The sequence below is a fragment of the Acomys minous genome, assembly GCF_964271855.1.
Source record: "Acomys minous genome assembly, chromosome: 1".
NCBI classification, from domain to species: domain Eukaryota; kingdom Metazoa; phylum Chordata; class Mammalia; order Rodentia; family Muridae; genus Acomys; species Acomys minous.
Genome location: NC_140483.1, coordinates 119,683,719 through 119,703,630, shown reverse-complemented (window position 1 = coordinate 119,703,630; position 19,912 = coordinate 119,683,719).

The following is a 19,912-nucleotide window of genomic DNA, read 5'->3' as shown; positions in this document are numbered from 1 at the left end:
TCATACAAAGAGCAGAAATTCAGCCTTAATTGTTCCATACATCATGTACACCTTTTATACACTTATAATTTTAGGACTGTATAATGCTTGTGATAAATTATATGCTTTCAGAACAAAAGAACCAGACACTGACAATGGATCAGACCTGACAGGATACATACCTCGCAGCATACTGGACATTGATATCCTGTTTGGAGAAGGTAGTTGAAAAGAAAGAAAGGGGCGTATAGAAATGTAAAGGGAAGATAAAACAAAAAGTAGATAAGTGAATCTACTCCTCAACTTAATGCCTCAATTGTCACTCACAAGATACTTTTAATTCACTGATATAAAAGTTTGTATATAGATGCAAAAATAGTTCTAGATACAGTGGTATAGAATTCAAATGTAAGGCCGAGCAGTGGTGGTGCATGCATTTAATCTCAGCATTTGGGAGGCAGAGGCAGGTGGATCCCTGTGAGTTCGAGGCCAGCCTGGTCTACAAATCGAGTCCAAGACAGCCAAGGCTACACAGAGAAGCCCTGTCTCAAAAAAAAGGTTGTCCTCTCTAAAAAAAAAAAAGGAATTCAAATGTAAGATTATTCTTCACACACATTTTATATATGTATATGTATGTATATATATTTCTATTCTAATATGAGTTATAGTACCCATATAACTCAATTATAATACAGCTTACTTCCAGTGTTTTGAAAGTGCTATCAAGCTGTTTAGGAGAAATAAGTTATACAAATTAAATATTAGTAGAGTAAATCATGGTCATGTCAATTGCTAGTCTATTTTTATCACAAGAATATACATCTTAGGTACAGCAGATAGATATGACTCTATAGAAAGAAAAGGTCTTCAAAAACCCCAGGAACATGCAACATACGGCATTTAAAATGGTTTTTTTTTTTCCTTTAAGGATTCACTGACAATGAGACAGGTTAACTCCTGGCAATACCCAGCCTACCTCAAAGAAGATGATGAGCATCAAAAACCTCCTTATGGAGATGGCTTCAAATGTGGCAAACAAGCCACTGAAAGAAAGGTCCTCATTTCTACCACAGACAGAATTCTGCCTTAAAAAAAAAGAGAGCATGCTTGGATGCAGGCAGAATCGATGGCCAAACTCTGCCAAGACAGGGTAAGCAAGTCCTCAATAGTTCCTGCCTCACATATATGTCTGTCAGATATATTGGACCAGAAGGCTGAAGAAGATGCTCCAACATTTTAGAGAGTTTTGGGTGACTATTCAGGTAGAAAATTGTCTGTGTCATCTTTTCATTTGGAAAGCCACTAACCTGCATTCCCAGCATACTCAGATAATCCAGTTTACTCCTTCTCCAGTCTCTGAGGGAGTTGAAGACCAGGTAGTTTAGTTTTACAGTGAAGCTTAATTGTTTAAGGATTAAGATGTTTTTAGGCCTAGATAGATGTTCTAAGTTGATAATGACAGTATGTAATGGAGATTAATTTACATTCAGAACTTTAGATGCACCAAGATAGGAAAGAGGTCTTCTTCAAGACTGTCAAATACAAATAGCCAAAACACTAATTCTTGATTGTGTCACGTTTTTTTTTTCTTGCCATAGGTGATCCATTGTATATATGTGCAATAATATAAATGTATATATACAAAATAAAATAATTTTTTAAAAAAGAAAAGAAAATCCTCAAACATAATTTTAAGGAAAATAAATCAGAATTATAGTATTCTCTCACAGAATAAAAATTTGATTTAAGGAAGGAGGCTGGTGTCTGGGACAAAAACAAAGCACAATATGCTAACAGGAAAGAAAGAAAGAAAGAAAGAAAGAAAGAAAGAAAGAAAGAAAGAAAGAAAGAAAGAAAGAAGGTCACCATAAAGTTAAAGGGCAAATGACAGGATGAAGATATTTGCAACACGTGTAACAGAAAAAGAATGTAAGAAAAAAAGGCAATAGTCCAATAGTTGATGGCAGTATATAAATAGGCAATACGTTAAAAAGCTAAAGTATAAAACAGATACTCTGTAAGATAATGTGCTCAAAGAGAAAAAAAATTGAAACACCAGCAAAGGGGCTGCTGGGAGAGGTCAGTGGCTGAGTGCTTATCGCTGCATCGAAACCTTGGGTCCCCTTCCAGAGATGGACGCAAGAAGGGAAGATGAAGGGAGGGAGAGAGGGAAAGAAAGGCAAACACCAAGGAAATTGCAGTTTACTTTTCAGGCAAGAGTTTTTTGTAGTATTAATAGTAAATTAAAGTATCTATGAAGTCCTGTAAATTAATTTGAGTTGTTTATATAAGTTAAATTAGAATCTATATCTATATCCTGAGGTATCAAGGATATAGTTATTCAATTCTCACCTATGGCAACTTCTTCAGGGAACATGGCTACAGTATATATATTTAAAAAGTCAAGCAGGAGTCCATAGTAGTGTTCTATTTTAATTAATGATAACTCTCACTGTTCCTAAATAGATTAATAGCAAACTACTTGTTAGGATCCTGTTTCAGCTGGCCTGCCTGTGGTGTCATTGCCTGCCTCCCACTGGGCGTGGGCCTACCCAGGGCCATATAAAAGTACAAACCCACGTACTGCTCTCTCTTCCTCTCTTCTTATTGTCCTCCTCTCTCTCACCTCCCTTACCTCTTATCTCTTACTTCTTTCTTGTTTCTATTCCTCTGTCTCTGCCTCTCTCTGTCTGTCTTTCTCTGTCTCTGTTTCTGTCTCTCTCTGTGTCTCTGTCTCTGTCTCTGTCTCTCTCTCTCTGTTTCTGTCTCTCTGTGTGTCTCTGTCTCTGTCTCTGTCTCTGTCTCTGTCTCTGTCTCTCTCTCTCTCTCTCTCTCTCTCTCTCTCTCTCTCTCTCTGTCTCTTGGGTACCCCTCCCTCATTTCCTTCTCTCCCCATGCTTATTTAGTAACTTTCATATAATATCTATTACCTGGCATCTTATTTTTTAATTATTAAAATAGGTGGCCTACACCTTTGTCCTTCTGCTTTACAGGAGATTTCTGTGCTTGCCATGTTACTGTTCCACAAATGTCAAAGAGTTCTATATGGCCTTTCTTAAGCTCACCTCAAAGTATTTGTGCTTTTAACACAAAGTTTTCCCCAAGGCTCTGCTATGCTATATGTCTACTGCCTTTTCCTACAATGTGTACATGTCTAACAGTATGTATTTCACTGCAGATTTCAAACAACGATGATGCTAACATGTCTAAAATTTTATCTCCCTTCAGGAACTTAAAAGGATTCTTGAAAGCTACAGAAAATCCACCTCTCAGGTCAAATGGAATCCAGATAAGTACTGTCAATCAACAGCCTAAGTTTCTCACCTATCGTCTATCTATGACGGTGGGATTCCTCCCCTCTCACTGGTTTTGGGACCCCCCCCTACTAACTACCCAATTGCTACCTTTCTACACTCAACACCACTGATTAAATAAATTCTCTCTTCCTACTCTGTGTAAACACTTCTCTTTGTCTAAGAGACTGCCCACAGCTCTCTGGTTCACTGGGAGTGGAGGTATCTAACCCTGGTCTGCACGACTGTTGATGGTCCTTCTTGCTGATCTACAAGTAGGACTTTCCCACTGGGTGAGACCGCAGACACAGTTCTTTTCCCGCAGCTGCCAGTCACTGAAAATTCTAGTGCCTAGTGGGCTGTGTCCCCAGGCCAGTTCATCCTCAGAGCTGCGCTCTTTTGCTCACTGGTCAGTGCTGACGAGCTACTGAACAGTCTGTACCTGTCTTTTTGAGTCACAATCCATTTCTGGGGACACCCTAACAGATCACTGACTTCACCTTCCCATGAGAAATTGTCCTTTGGCTGCCTTTTCAGGCTCCTACAGGATGCCTTCTGGAGAATTGCAAATCCTTATGTCCACATTAAGGGCTGCTAAGCTTACACACCTCTGCAACCAAACTCGAACAGACCCAAAACTAAACTTTTTAAATTATTGCCATCAATCGGGTAAAATAAAAGGAAGCAGCTTATATCCTAAGGCGCTTTTCTTTGCTCTCCCAAGAGTTGCAAGTACACACCTAGGGTAAAATGAGAGGAAGTTCCTCATGTTCAAACCATTTCTTTGCTTTCCAAAAATTTTCAGATATTGTCTTCTTTCCTTATTTTCAAGCCTTTTCTCTTTGCTCTCCCAAAACTTTCAAATGTACACCTAACTTACTAACTTTGTCTTCTACCCACATATTGGTCCCAGTATCCTGCCAGACATCCTACATGCAGGACATCGCCAAAGCAGCTACCTGTAAGTACCCCAGTCCACCTTCACAGATTTTGCCAGCTGGGCCTGCGCTGTTCCTCCTAGCTGGACCTGCCTTACCCCTCCTGGCCACAGATGTTCTCAAACCCTGCACAGAAAATGCAACAGCCTACTCTTCCAGGACCTGGCCAACATTTCAGCCTTTTAATCCCCTGTCACCATCCCACTATCAGCAGGAATCAGTCAAAGACTACTTTCTCCACCCCTTATCCATTTACAAAAGGGTGAAATGGTGTGCTCCAGACCCGGGGCAAAGAAATCCAGATTCTTCCAGCACTCCGCTGTGCCTGTCTGCTGCATCACATGGCTGACATACCCTGCCTTCTACACTGAACTTTTCAGGACAAAGTGTTTTCTTTCCTCTTCACATCATCTGGACTTGTTGCTACTGCTCCTCCGCCCCCCCTCCCTCCCTCCCTCTCTCTCTCTCTCTCTCTCTCTCTCTCTCTCTCTCTCTCTCTCTCTCTCTCTCTGGGTCACCCTTCCCCCTTTTCTTCTCTCCCCATGCTCATTTAAAATAAACTTCTCCATATAATATCTGCTGTCTGCCATCTTATTTTTCAATTATTAAAACTACTCGGTAAGCCTTTTCTTCATAGACACAGAAAATATTTTTATCCTTTTACAGAATTACTATAAATTGTGGTGTTTGAGGGTTTTCTTAAAAGACACTTCTCTGTGCCTAATAGCCAAACTTCCTTGGCTAAGATTGATGTTTTCTTGCCTTTGGTCTCAGCTAGGACCCTGTTACTCTGTAGCAGGAGGACACATGAGAATCTTTGGAAGAGAAGCTGAGATAATGTCTTCCAGAGGACTTGGAATTTGAAAGAGCTTCGTCAGGTCACCCTTATCTGTCTGGGAACATGGCGGTCTCTGAGAATCTCTAGGTAAAAGGATCTCCTCTCATCTCAAGCAAACCTTTACCTGTTCTTTTCTACTAAGACCAAAGTCTCTCATCAACTTATTCAGCCAACCTGTTTTATAACAGCAGATGGAAGTTCAGGTTTCTAGTGTTTGTTCCTCTGCTCCGAGGCAGCAAGACTCAATCTTCTCCTAGGTCCTGTGCATTCACAAACATGTCTCTGCACAGCGTTATCTTTAATAAGTCTTAAAGCATGTTCCTAGTGTCCAAACTTTCAAAGTTCCCATTCAAATGTTCCCACAGCATCATCTTTGTAAACTGTGAACTCCACTAGATTCCCCAGAATTAAAATGAGAATAACCTTAACAAGTTCTTCCTTTAGCAGAGTGAAACATATTATCAATTTAAAAAAAAATCCATCATAGAAATACAGAAACCCCCGCTGGTTTCCATTACTTAATATTTAGAGTATGATTAAACACATTTGTATATCTAGTGCAATGTAGTTTCATTCATTCCCCTTCCCCTTAGAATCCCTATTTTAAGCCATTTTTGTACCAAAACTGTTCATTTTTAAATGGTGCGTTTTATGCCCTCTGAAATAGTCTGTTAATTTGAAAAACAATTCTTTCATTGTCAACCCCATCTTTAAAAATTAGCTAAAGATGCTGAGGGCATCCACTCTCCCTCCTGAGCAGCTTTTGGTCAGAAGAGGGACCCCTTAAGGGCCAGCTCTGTCACCCTTACTCCTTCATGGGACTTTCTGGTATCACAAGCTGTTCATTTTGTGTAACACTTCCTACAAACTCCATATTTTGGACACACAGATCCTTAAAAACAAGTATTCTTCTTCGTTGCTCTTGGCAAAGCCACTGCCCTAATCCGCTGCTCAGGTTAAAATCTGATAATAGTGGTGCCTTTACCTCCAGAGAAACGCTGTAGGCAAACATGTCATGAGTGGCCCAGTTTGACTGAGAACAGACCCACGCCACTGGTCACAAAGGTAAACACTTGAGACATTTAACCCAGCCCAGCAGTCCTAAATGGAAGGGGATGGTCATCTGGATTATGAATCACCTAATTGGCATGTCAGAAAATACACATTTTATTGACAGAAGGTGATTGTAGGGGAGAGTAATTTTTCATGTAAATACCAGACACCTGCCTCCTTCTCTTCGTATTCATGTGACTGTGTGTGGTGGGAGGGAAGGAGAAACTGAGTAATTCTCTGTTACAGCTTTGTGTTGTGTGATACTGGGGTTTATTTTCAGCAGCTATCCAGCAATGTGGAATTGTCTGGCTTCCAAATAATTCCTCGTCGTTCATGAGAGATCTTTAACTTTCTCTGAGTAGCACATCAGTCGCTGTATAGAAAAGCTGTCCCTTGTCTATCTCTTCCTCGTTAAGCACTATGCACCAGTTAGTACCAAAAAGGTTATTGTATGTACTCACTGCTACCATTACACACACACACACACACACACACACACACACACACACAAACACACCAAGAATAAATAATTCTTTAAAAAGAAAGAAAGTTAGAATCTGAATTCATCTTACTGTATCCATATACGCATCCCTAAGTAACTATGCTTAATAGTCTCTGCCCATGGATATGTTTTTCGTTGTGTCTGTGTGCATATGTGTAAAAAAGATACTATGTATGCATCCCCTGAAAGCCTGCATCTGTCCAGAATTGGAAAATTATGATTGCTAGAATTATTTGACATCCTCCAGTCCTGTTTTCCTTTGAAATGAAAACAAGATTCAGAAGCTAGGGTTATAGTTCAACAGTTAAGAGCACTTGTCGTTCTTTCAGTGAACCAGAGTTCAGTTCCCAGCACCCATGCAGTGTCTTACAAGCACCTGTAACACCAGTTCCAGAGGATACAGCAACCTCTTCTGACCTCTGAAGACACCAGGCATGCATGTAGTGCCCTTACATAGATGGAAGCAATACACTCATGCATGAAAAATAAAAACAAATACATCTTTTGAAAATTCAGAAATATTTAAATCAATTTTCTTTAATAAATAAATTGATTGTCAACCTGTCCAGGGAAATAACTTGACCAAAACATAGTTGAGATATAAAAATCCATTAGGAAGGGAGGGAGGGAGGAAGGAAGGAACGAACGAATGAACGAAGGAAGGAAGGAAAAGGAAGGGAATGGTACAGTTTGAAAATCTTATATAATTAGCACAGAGCAACATGTTGATTCTGTGACTGGTTCTATTAGGACTACAAATGTTTAGCGTCCCAGGTGTGTGTTATTTACATCAAGAATGACCTCTGGGCTCTGGGAGTAAGTCAGAAGAAGACTCAACTCCCCAGAGTGAGAGTAGTTAGTGTTGTCCATGCTCCCAAAGCACCAAGTTCTTTTTAAAAAGGAATTTGGAGAAGACAATGACAAGACGCAGATCCTGCTGAGACTTTAATCATTTCTGCTAAGGAACAACTTCTCAATTTTTTTTGTTTGTTTTCTTGGTGCATAGTTTAGTTTGTAGGACTAGTATAAGTTCAATAAATATTTGGTTTAATGATTTGGAGAATGGAGGGATGTTTCTTAGAATTAGGAATAGTAGAACTCTGTTGTCTAAGATTGGAGCAAAAAATAGTGTGTAGCTCAGTAACTATAAAAACCTAGAAAAGTAGCTGGAGAAATGGCTCTGTGGTTAAGGGCACTGTCTGCTCTTCCAGAGGTCCTGAGTTCAATTCCCAGCAACCACATGTTGGCTCACAACCATCTATAATGTTATCTGATGCCCTCTTCTGCAGATAAAGCACTCATATGCAATAAATAAATCTTTTTTAAAAAACCTAGAAAAGAAGCTGGGAGCATCTGAGCCACTGGATACAAACTGTGTTCTGAGATCTCTTTTATTTTGAGGGCCGATCTCTCCATCCTCAGCATTATGAATCTTGAACTGCAGCTCACCTTATTAAAGGGATGCCCTGTATGTGGAAAATGAATGCCTACAGTGGCCTACTCCATTCAACCAGCCACGCACTAACTCAGATATAACCACTAAAGGCTGTAGCATCAAACCTGACACCAGTTGTTGCAACCAAAATTATCTCAACAAATTGCCAGACATCTTTGTTTGATAAAATGTGCCTCAGAAAAAAACCAGTATTTTAGGTTTCACTTTAATTATCTCTGCCTCAGTTCAGCACTCTTCATGCCTCTAAACAAGCCCAAGCACACTGAAAATACTTTGCTTCGGGGTCATAACAAAATTTAAGAGCATGAGTTGTCATGATCTGCTCTGCAAATATGTTAGTCAGGCTTTTGTCATGGTGACAAAATACCTGAGAAGCTATCTAAAGTGAGGAAAGGTTTATGCTGGCTCCTGGTCACTTGGCAGGATTGCTTCTGGCTTCTGTGAGTGGTGAGGCAAAGCATCATGGCAGAAAGCATGTGGCGTAGCAAAATGGCTCACCTCATAGTGGCAGAGAGCGCCAAATGCCAGAAGAAGCCAGAGTCAAAATAACTCTTCAAAACCACGCCACCAGTGACTTCCTTCTTTCCATCAGCTCCATCTTCCATAGTGTCTGCCATCTCCCATTAGCCATTCAGTTATGAGCACATTGGTGGATGAATTCATTGATCAGGTCAGAGCCCTCATGAGCCATCGTTTCTCTCAAAGCCCTACCTCTGAGTATTTCATTAGGGACTAAGCCTTCAAGGGACATTTTGTATCCAAACCATAATGAGCTACAGCTGACAGAAGCTCAGGGGGAACACGTGGTATTTTGAAATTCCTTCCCAACCATTGGTTTGCCACCACTTGTCAAATGCCTCCTTAAGCCTTCACCAGAGGACAGTCTTCACATGTGCATGAAATGACTATAAAATCAACCAGGGCTCCCTTCCCCAGAGCGCATTCCCAGATCTTCTTGCTGCCTATCAGGAATTCCTGTCCTTCTCCAGATAAGAAAACAGGGGTCATCTCCACAGGACAAGCATATCTTCATAAGATAAAGTATCTATGGTTTTTATTCAACAAGAAAAATGCAACTGATAGCTTCAAGAGATTTGTCTCCTTCTATAGTCTTATCGGTTATAACCTAATCAAATATCTTTAAAAGCCACACATAGGTTCATGTTATATTTCAAAAATATCCCCATGTTCTTAGGCTTCATATGAATCTATGATAACTACTGGGAAAATACTAATGGATGGGAGATGAAGGGAGTCCAGTTTGGGGTGCTCAGTTGGCTGTCGCCTGTATAACACATCTGCATTGGCAGCTGTGATGGACGTGTTTGATGGTGAGAGATGGGCATTTCTGCTGTGAAGGCTTTCATTTGTTTTCCATCACAAAGACATGCAATTTCCTGCGTTCTCTGCCCCTAGGGTTTTTCCTGCAAAAAGAAAACATCACTTTTGACTTTCAGCATATCTGAACTAAATTAGTCTCATAAGTTCTCAGTGTTCTCCAAGACCAAGGGAGAAAAAGTAACGGAACAAACTCTGACATGAAGTAGAACCAACAAATGTTATGTTTCCCAGGGAGCTTCTAGAGGAACACTTGCACTTGGATGGGCGCAGCTCTCCAAGCAGAAGCCAAGGAGCTTCCTCCATGAAGAACCAGTTTTAACAGGTGTTGAAGAATTCAATCACTGGAGCACTTAGGAATCATCCTAAAGTTTCAAATAATAGTTGGGTGATCACTTTGGTTCAAAAAAGTTTGCCTTCCATGTATGAACTAAAGATATGTCTTACTCCATATCACTTGTCTAATTTTGCACAAGGTTTTAAACTTAGACACCCAGTACCACACACACACAAAAAGTAAGTTTACTACTGTTATTTTTAATGAAGTACATCTACTTCATAACCTCAATGTGAATAACACCTATGCCATGAGTCCCTTAGCCATTGATTTACTATGTGGTATCAAGCCAATCTTTAACTTTTTCTGATCTGAATCCTCCCATCTTTAAGAAAACGTCCAGACAATTTGTTTTTGTCAAATATCTTATGTGTGCTTTTTAAAATCAGGAATTCTTATAATCTTTAATTAAAATGTATATTATATGAATGTTGTCATGCAAACTCTGCTCTTAAATAGTTCCTGATATGAATTATTCCTGAATGAATATTCCATTAGAGATGATATTCACTGTTGTGACAGTGTCCACTCTGTGTAACTTAACTTTTTCTTGTTTATCTCTTTTGTATCTGCTCTTGTTTCCACTGTACTTGTTTGGTTAGTGCCTACTCATTTGTTAGGTCTTTGTTACAGCATTACATGATTCCATTTGTCTAAGTAGAACAGGGTTTCCATTCTGAGCTTCCTGCTGTACTGTTTGTACTCATTTATCATGGTCCCTAGTGCCACATATTTCATATTACAACAACAATTTAATTTTGAAGATGGGTCTTTTATCTTTATGAATGCAGTGTCTACTCTAGTAATTAATAAGGAATAGACCATTGAAATACATGTATTTGGTAGTGATTCTTGTTGAATGCATCTTTTTAGAGGAGGTTCTTGTGCACTGTGTTTTCAGATGCTGATTTCAGCCCCCTTAAATTTGTTGAACCAACTCCTGTATACATGTGATGTACAAAAAACAAAAAACAAAAAACAAAAAAAACCCCCAATGTTTTCTAATTATCCCTCATTGTCTAGTGAAGATGCTAAAGCCTATGACTAGGCAAAAGAGAGGTCAGAGTTGTTTATGCTTCTGGGATTGGGCTTGGGAAACCAGGAAGCAGGGGGAGAGATGTAGAGAAGAAGCAGAAAATGGAGCAGAAAGGAAGTCTCCATGGGGCAGGATAGGTGATGATCATGTGGCCATGAAGTGTCCATGAGGCAGGATGGTGATGATCATGTGGCCATGAAGTCTCCATGGGGCAGGATGGGTAATGGCATGTGGCCATGAAGTCTCCATGGGGCAGGATAGGTGATGAGCATGTGGCCATGAAGTCTCCATGGGGCAGGATGGTGATGAGCATGTGGCCATGAAGTCTCCATGGGGCAGGATAGGTGATGAGCATGTGGCCATGAAGTCTCCATGGGGCAGGATGGGTGATGAGCATGTGGCCATGAAGTCTCCATGGGGCAGGATGGGTGATGAGCATGTGGCCATGAAGTCTCCATGGGGCAGGATGGGTGATGAGCATGTGGCCATGAAGTCTCCATGGGGCAGGATGGGTGATGAGCATGTGGCCATGAAGTCTCCATGGGGCAGGATGGTGATGAGCATGTGGCCATGAAGTGTCCATGGGGCAGGATGGGTGATGAGCATGTGGCCATGAAGTCTCCATGGGACAGGATGGTGATGAGCATGTGGCCATGAAGTCTCCATGGGGCAGGATGGTGATGAGCATGTGGCCATGAAGTGTCCATGGGGCAGGATGGTGATGAGCATGTGGCCATGAAGTGTCCATGGGGCAGGATGGTGATGTCATGTGGCCATGAAGTCTCCATGGGGCAGGATGGTGATGAGCATGTGGCCATGAAGTGTCCATGGGGCAGGATGGTGATGGCATGTGGCCATGAAGTCTCCATGAGGCAGGATGGTGATGAGCATGTGGCCATGAAGTCTCCATGGGGCAGGATGGTGATGAGCATGTGGCCATGAAGTCTCCATGGGGCAGGATGGTGATGAGCATGGGGCCATGAAGTCTCCATGGGGCAGGATGGTGATGAGCATGGGGCCATGAAGTCTCCATGGGGCAGGATGGGTAATGGCATGTGGCCATGAAGTGTCCATGGGGCAGGATGGGTAATGGCATGTGGCCATGAAGTGTCCATGGGGCAGGATGGGTGATGAGCACGTGGCCATGAAGTGTCCATGGGGCAGGATGGTGATGAGCATGTGGCCATGAAGTGTCCATGGGGCAGGATGGGTGATGAGCATGTGGCCATGAAGTCTCCATGGGGCAGGATGGTGATGAGCATGTGGCCATGAAGTGTCCATGGGGCAGGATGGGTGATGAGCATGTGGCCATGAAGTCTCCATGGGGCAGGATGGGTGATGAGCATGTGGCCATGAAGTGTCCATGGGGCAGGATGGGTGATGAGCATGTGGCCATGAAGTGTCCATGGGGCAGGATGGGTGATGAGCATGTGGCCATGAAGTGTCCATGGGACAGGATGGTGATGAGCATGTGGCCATGAAGTGTCCATGGGGCAGGATGGTGATGTCATGTGGCCATGAAGTCTCCATGGGGCAGGATGGTGATGAGCATGTGGCCATGAAGTCTCCATGGGGCAGGATGGTGATGAGCATGTGGCCATGAAGTCTCCATGGGGCAGGATGGTGATGAGCATGTGGCCATGAAGTCTCCATGGGGCAGGATGGTAATGAGCATGTGGCCATGATGTCTCCATGGGGCAGGATGGGTGATGAGCATGTGGCCATGAAGTCTCCATGGGGCAGGATGGGTGATGGCATGTGGCCATGAAGTCTCCATGGGGCAGGATGGGTGATGGCATGTGGCCATGAAGTGTCCATGGGGCAGGATGGTGATGAGCATGTGGCCATGAAGTCTCCCTGAGGCAGGATGGGTGATGGCATGTGGCCATGAAGTGTCCATGGGGCAGGATGGTGATGAGCATGTGGCCATGATGTCTCCATGGGGCAGGATGGTGATGAGCATGTGGCCATGAAGTCTCCATGGGGCAGGATAGGTGATGAGCATGTGGCCATGAGGACAGACTGATGGAATGGAAGCTGCCTGGGAGTCACCAGTTTGGCTTTTTTGTGGGTTTTAAAGACACTAGGATTATAATCTGCCCAGTATAGTGCTTACAGTTTAAAAATAAATCATAGTCTCTCTGTATATCAGTCATTGGGGAATTAGCTGGTTAAAGAAAACTGCAGTTATATTAATTTCCTGTGTTAATTAATATATAGAGACAATTACTTAATTATACAACATCTATAAATGTAGAATCCCATCTTGTAGCTATAAAAACTATACAAAAGTAATAAGAAAAATGATTCTACCTGTTTTACATACTATTCTAAACAGAGAAATAACAAGAGAAAACTTGGACAGTAAGTTATTGCTCAGCTTTTAGAATAAAATTTTAAGTTAATATACATTGTGCTGCCACAGTTAAAGTCCTTACAAAGGCCTAAAATGGTTTTCACTTCAATCCTCACTCTCCAACCAAAGAGATAGAGTCACAATTATGTCTAAAGGCACTCACATTTCATATTTACCAGCTCAGATCCCCACTTGTCTCTTAACCAGATGCCTTGGTCTTCTCATTTCAAATATTTCCTGGTTTTGTTTCTGTTATTATGACAAACATCATGACAAAAAGCAACTTTGGGAAGAAAGTACTTATTCCATCTTACACTTCCAAGTGCCAGTCTACCATGGAGGAAAGGCAAGACAGGAACCCTTTACAATTCTTTTCCAGCAGGCAGTGGTTAGTATAAAAACTTGTAACAGATCAAAATATCAAAATCAGTAAGAATTTAGTGATAATCCCTAAACAGGGTATCTATATTACACACACATACTCACTGCTTGGGAAATACTGTGGAAGAGGTAATAGAAAAAAATGTAGGAACTGGAGAATGGGGAGAAGTGCTGTGAAATGCTGTATTCTGAGTGTGATGTTGCTGTTGGATTCATGAACTTCTTAGTGGTTTCTATAGTAGTTCAAACAGTATGAGCTGGTTGGTGCTGAGAGATGCCTTTAACCTCAGTGCTTGGGAGGCAGAGGCATGCAGATCTCTGAGTTTGAAGCCAGCCTGGTCTACAGAGTGAGTCCAAAACAGCCAAGGCTATTCAGAGAAAGCATGTCTCAAAAAAAAAATGAACTCAGGCCAGGGCTGATGTTCCCAGCATCCATGAGGTAGAGGCAAGCAGATTTCTATAAACTGAAGGCAAGCCTAATCTACATAGAAAGTTCTAGGCCAGGCAAGGCTACATAGTAAAGCAGGTCTCAACGAACAAGCAAACATTACTGAATTCAGCATCTGAATATCAAACTGCTACCTCGCATCTCCATCTGAGACACTGCCATATATTTCAAGCCTAGCCAGTCTGAAATAAGCTATTTAATCTCTGTCTTACTCTGTTCGGGCTTCTGTCACAAAATACTGAATAGCCTATAAAAAAATTAGAATTTTTCCCTTCCAGTTCTAGAGCTTAGACAATCCACAGTCAAAGCACTGAGGGGTACAACATCTGGCAATGACTTACTTCTTGACTCATAGTTGATTCTGCTTACCATACTCTAGCATGGCAAAAATGACAAAAAGTCTCCTGAACCTTCTCTCATAAGAGTAATAATCCCATCCCGGAAAAATCCACTCTCATGCTCTAACTACATTTCAAAGCCCAGCTTCTTAATGCCACCAACTTTGAGGGTAGAACTTCGGATCATAGCAAGTTCTCCCACAAACTAATTCTTCTGGACTTCCCCCCACCCCGCCACCTGCCACCGGCTCAGGATATAATTAATAATGATATTATCCAGGCAACTAACACCAGGTAGTGATTTGGGGCATGGATAATGCCATGTGTCCCCACGTAATACTCAGTTTTGTTCCTGAAAATGTCTAAATGGTACAATTTCTATTTCATGAAGCTCCTTCAGTATGTCATTGGTCTCCGGACAGTGGAAGGCACAGGAAAGTGAACACAGGAAAGTATCCTAGAATGATACTTCTCTCCCTGCTAATGGCTGTTCTGACTGGACCCTGGTCTATGGTTTGCCTCAAAGTAAACAGGCAAGCCGTGTAGTTGGGATGCTGAAAGACAATAGACCGTTTCCCTAGACTACCGGTGGTGTTAAAAAATGAGATGAATGTCTTTGGAGAAACACCTTGAACCTGTGTTTGGCCTTCCCTTTTAGATTGTGGCATGCAGACTATTTTAGAGTTCTACAAAAAGAGAATTAGGATGTGGACCATGAGCTGAGCTTTGTGGTGAGCACCTTTGATCCCAGGACTCAGCAGGCAGAGGCAGGGGGTTTTCTGTAAGTTTAAGGGCAGCCTGATCTACATAGTGAGTTTCAAGATGCCCAAAGCTACATAGTGAGACCCTGTCTCAAACAAAACAAAACAGCAAAAAGGCTGGTGGGAACCGCGAGAGAAACAGGCATTCAAGAAGATGCCTACCGAGAGGTAGAGTCCCGTTTCTCCTGGCAACTTCCAAGTGGCCTCTATCTTCCAGGCACTTTCAGAAGCCTGGCTCACATTCTCGCTGGCGTACTCTCTCCTAGAAAGAAAGCTCATTTTGTCCCATCTGTAGCCCACGCTGTGAACACAGTTGGGGTAAAATATCAGCGGTGGAACTTGGACAAATTGCTCTTTCATCGGGAGGAGTAAGGTAACTGCAACAGATGGTTAATAGCACTGAACACGAGTCACCTGCAAAGACAATGGTATCTAGAAGAATTATTCATTTTGCTAAGGGCATTAAAAAAAATGGAGGATTGATGACTTTGCTGGAAGGCAGCAGAAACTGTATACCTTTGATCAGAATGAATGATTTACTAGGTAATAATGTACCATAGAGTTTACTTTAAACAACTCACATTTATACCGTAAGTTAAAATTTTCAACAAACTGTCCTTCGTGATAAGTTAATCTTCATTCAGTGTGGTGAGAGGTGAAAGCTCACGTGATCTCTAGGCCTCCAGTACCCGGAGCACTTAATGTTTGCAGATTAATCAGTGCTGTCCTGAATCGTACTAGAACCTGAGATAAGACTTCGAAAATCAGCGATATTGAGCCTATCTTTATTCAACATTTTGGTATTTTATTTTTCGTGAATCCTTTGCACAAAACTTGGACATTTTGATTTTTAAATATCCATTAGAATGATAGCTAATTTACTTGCTGAGGGTACAATATCATTACACTTTTAAGTATCAGTTTTAAATGTCAGTGGCCTAAAATCCAACATTAGATGAACTTGGTTAAATATATTGTGGAAATATGTCAAGATTTTACATGTATTCAGTTTTACCTGCTGCAGCTTAGATGCTGGTGAGCAGACTCTAAGACATTAACTATCTTCTCTTATTTCTTAGCAATAGAGAGTAATAAGTGCTATGGATTTTTTGTTGTTGTTGTTGTTAAATGTAAGTGCTTATAATAAAATTGTCAATTTATTTTTTAGTTATAATTTGTATCAGTTCTTTGAGAATGTCATAGAATCTGTTTTGATCACGTGTGCACCCTTGGCCCCCTAAGCCTCTCAGATCCAACCCTTCCTTACCTACCTACCTGCCATCTCCCAACTTCTTGTCCACTGGTGGGTTTTTTTTGTCATCGTTGTTGTTTTGTTTTATCTTGTTTTTTGTTTGTTTTTAATAGTTGACCAAGTCCAGTTTCTGCTGGTGTGCAGCCATCCAGTGGAACACGTTCAGCCTACCTGGGCTCCACCCTTGAAAAGGAAAATCATCGGACTTGCACTTCCCTACCGACCATCAACAAACAGAGCAGATCCTCAGTGAAGGATGGAGCTCGGGAGCCCCTCCCGACCCCACACTGGAATGTTGACTGGCTTGCTCTAGTACAGGTCTTGTGCAGGAAACCACAGGTGCCGTGAGTTCCTGTCATATTCGGGAGACACTGGCTTGCTGTGGTGTTCCCCCGCTTCTAGCTCTTACAATCTTTCTGCCCCTTCTCAACGTTTCCTAAGCCTTTGGATGGGTGTCGGGATATACATGTCCCATTTGGGGCTGAGCTCTCTCCACTAACACTTATTTTCTGTACTTTGACCAGTTACAAGTTTCTGTATTAACCACCATTTACTGCACAAAGAAACTCCTTTGATGAGATCTGAGTGTTATACTTACCTATGGGTACACAGATACAAATTTACAGGTCACCCTGTGACCATTGTATGTAGTATCTGACTGTGGCTATTTAGCAAAATAATGGTAGAAGGTTCTCTCCTGGGGCCTGTGAATCAGCATAGCCATAAATCCTTGTCCATATTTGTTGAGTTCAGGCCTGTGTTTTTCCTCTTGTGGAACAGGCTTTAAACTTTAAACCCCTACCCAGATCTAGCCAATGGTCAGAACATTCTTAACAGTTGAGTGGACAGTGGGATATGACTTTCTCATGTACTCTGGTGCCTCACATTTGACCATGTCCCCTGGAGGGGGAGACCTGGTGGCACTCAGAGGAAGGACAGCAGGTTACCGAGAAGAGACTTGATACCCTATGAGCATATACAGGGGGAGGCAATCCCCCTCAGGAACAGTCATAGGGGAGGGGAATAAGGGGAAAATGGGAGGGAGGGAAGAATGGGAGGATGCAAGGGATGGGATAACCATTGAGATGTAACAAGAATAAATTAATTTTAAAAATCCAATCAGAAACTTTTTAGCTACCCCTGTAACATTTTCACCACTGTTGCACCCATGGGTTTATCTTGTCATACTGGTCATTACTGTAATTCACAAAGTTCACATCTGGCTGAGAGCACTGATGACTTCTTCCCTTCCCCCAAAGCCTACATAGAATCTCCCATTACTATAAGAGCCAGGCAGCAGGTGGAGGCTTCCTAGTCAGTAGTTACTTGATTTCTCTATGCCCTTTGTCCATAGTATGTAGTATCTTCAGCAGTAGGGTCTTATCATCAAGTTCTGATTGACAACCATGAGGAATGCCAACGGCCTGTATTGTTTGGGATGGGGGTATTACCAGGACAGCCTTGACTAATAAGTCAAAGGGAAATACCTCACACTTGAAACTGGCTTTTTTGGGCGGGGAGGAACATTATCCTCTATATAGGGTAACTACCGTTAAACTCCTCTATATGAATACAGATACTTAAGAAATGTATAAAATAATAGGTTTACAGATGGCTTTTCCAAACATTTCTGGTGCTATACCGCCCCCCCCAACCCTCCTGTGCCCTGCCCTCCCACCCTTGTCTCCACCTAACTCCGCCCCCATTATGTTCCTTTTATCCTCTTGTAACTTCCAAAAGCAACATTTTTAATCGTTGAAAACCATTTCCTCAGGTAGCTCCTCCATTACTTAAATAAGGTAGTGTGATTCTAATTAACAATTTATCATGCAAAGGAATTGTTTGTGTGTGGGCATGTTCATGTGTGAATGTTCAACTTCAGGTATCACTAATTAGGATTACTCTTCCTTGATTTCCGAGACAGGGTCCCTCCACTGGCCTGCAACTCACTGATTAAACTAGGCTGGCTGACCAGTCAGGCCCAGTGCTCCACCCTCCCCTGTGGCCCTGTGCTGGGGTTACAATTCCTGAATTTTTTTATGTGGGTTCTAGAGATTGAACTCGGCTCCTTGTGCTTGAGTTACAAGTACTTTATAGTATTTTATGGTCTGAGCTTTATCTCCAACCAAGAAGCATTACTTAATGTGGTTTTGATACATCAAATTATCTTGTATCAAGACATTGTTTTCTTCCCTTCACTTTTGGATACAATATGGCTTATAATTTCCTTTTTTTTTTTTCATGCCTAGCTACTGATTGTTTTTTTCCAATTTAGTGTGTGTGTGTGTGTGTGTGTGTGTGTGTGTGTCTGTGTGTGTGTGTGTGTGTGTCTGTGTGTGTGTCTGTGTGTGTGTGTCTGTGTCTGTCTGTGTGTGTCTGTGTCTGTGTAGGAGGGTCACACGTGCTATAGTATGTTCTGTCAATCAGGAGGCAACTGTATGGAATCATTTTAAAGTTGCTTACTTTGTCCGTTTAGGCATCTTAGCAGCTCTTTTAAGCTATTTTGCTTAGGTGCTAGACATAGTCGAGCTTACCTTTTTGGGTGCTTGATATTTTTATATTCCTATAAATATTCTTAAGTTTCCTCTTCTAAGTCACTTTGAAGTGCGTGATCCTTTGAGGTATTGCTTTTAGATCAGGTGTGTCCAAGATGCTACAGCTATAGAGGGTGTGTGTGTGTGTGTGTGTGTGTGTGTGTGTGTGTGTGTGTGTTAATATCAGTATACAATTTTGTGCACATAAGTATAGTACCTTGCAGAAGCTACAAAAGGGTGTTAGATCCCCTGGAGCTGGAGTTGCAGGTGGGAGACCCCAGTATGGATTTTCTGCCAGAGCAGTATGTACTCTACTGAGCCATCTCTCCAGGCCTGGATGTTCCTCTAATGTTTGATAGATAATATCAGAGTGGCATTTACTTTAAGGATAATTATTTTCCACTAATGCATTGAGAGATCTTTCTGAACACTCTACCCAAATGAGGTTCCTAGTCTGGAGAGAACCATTTCCTGGATCCTTGTGAGAGCAAAGTGCCGCTTCCTTATTTCTTCTATGTGATCCCTTCCCCAGCTTTAGGAGCCGCTGAATACTTGAGGGTTTCCTTCTTACGGAGCTCCTGGGTTTTCTCCGTCCCACTCCATCTTCTCCTCTGCTCTGTGAACTCTGACTTCCCTAGTCTTTCTGGGTTTGTTGCTTAATCTTAAATTCACTTCCACAGGCTGAAATTGTTGTCAAAACAGTGAGCTGAGACAACCCTGTCTGCTTCCCATCTCTCCCAGAGCATTGTCCTTTGTTGCCTGGCGACCTGAGCAATGCTTCATAAAGTTTTTTGTTTTTTGTTTTTTGTTTTTAGCTTGGGCAGGAAAGTAAGTCCAATCTCCACCTGGCCACCAGGCTGGAAGCAGAAGTCCTTCCACTGCCTTGTAGCGCTGAATGCTGAGGCATCTGAAGCTGCACTTGTCTGGGGTTTTTCTGTATAGTTGATTTAGGGACTCTTTTTTTTTTTTTTTTAAATCGCTCTGAATCATCTTGAATTTTCATGAAGCAGGCCTATTTTTATTCGTTGGCTTTGGTTCTCGGTGGGCCTGCAGCTTTGATCTTTGGGTAATT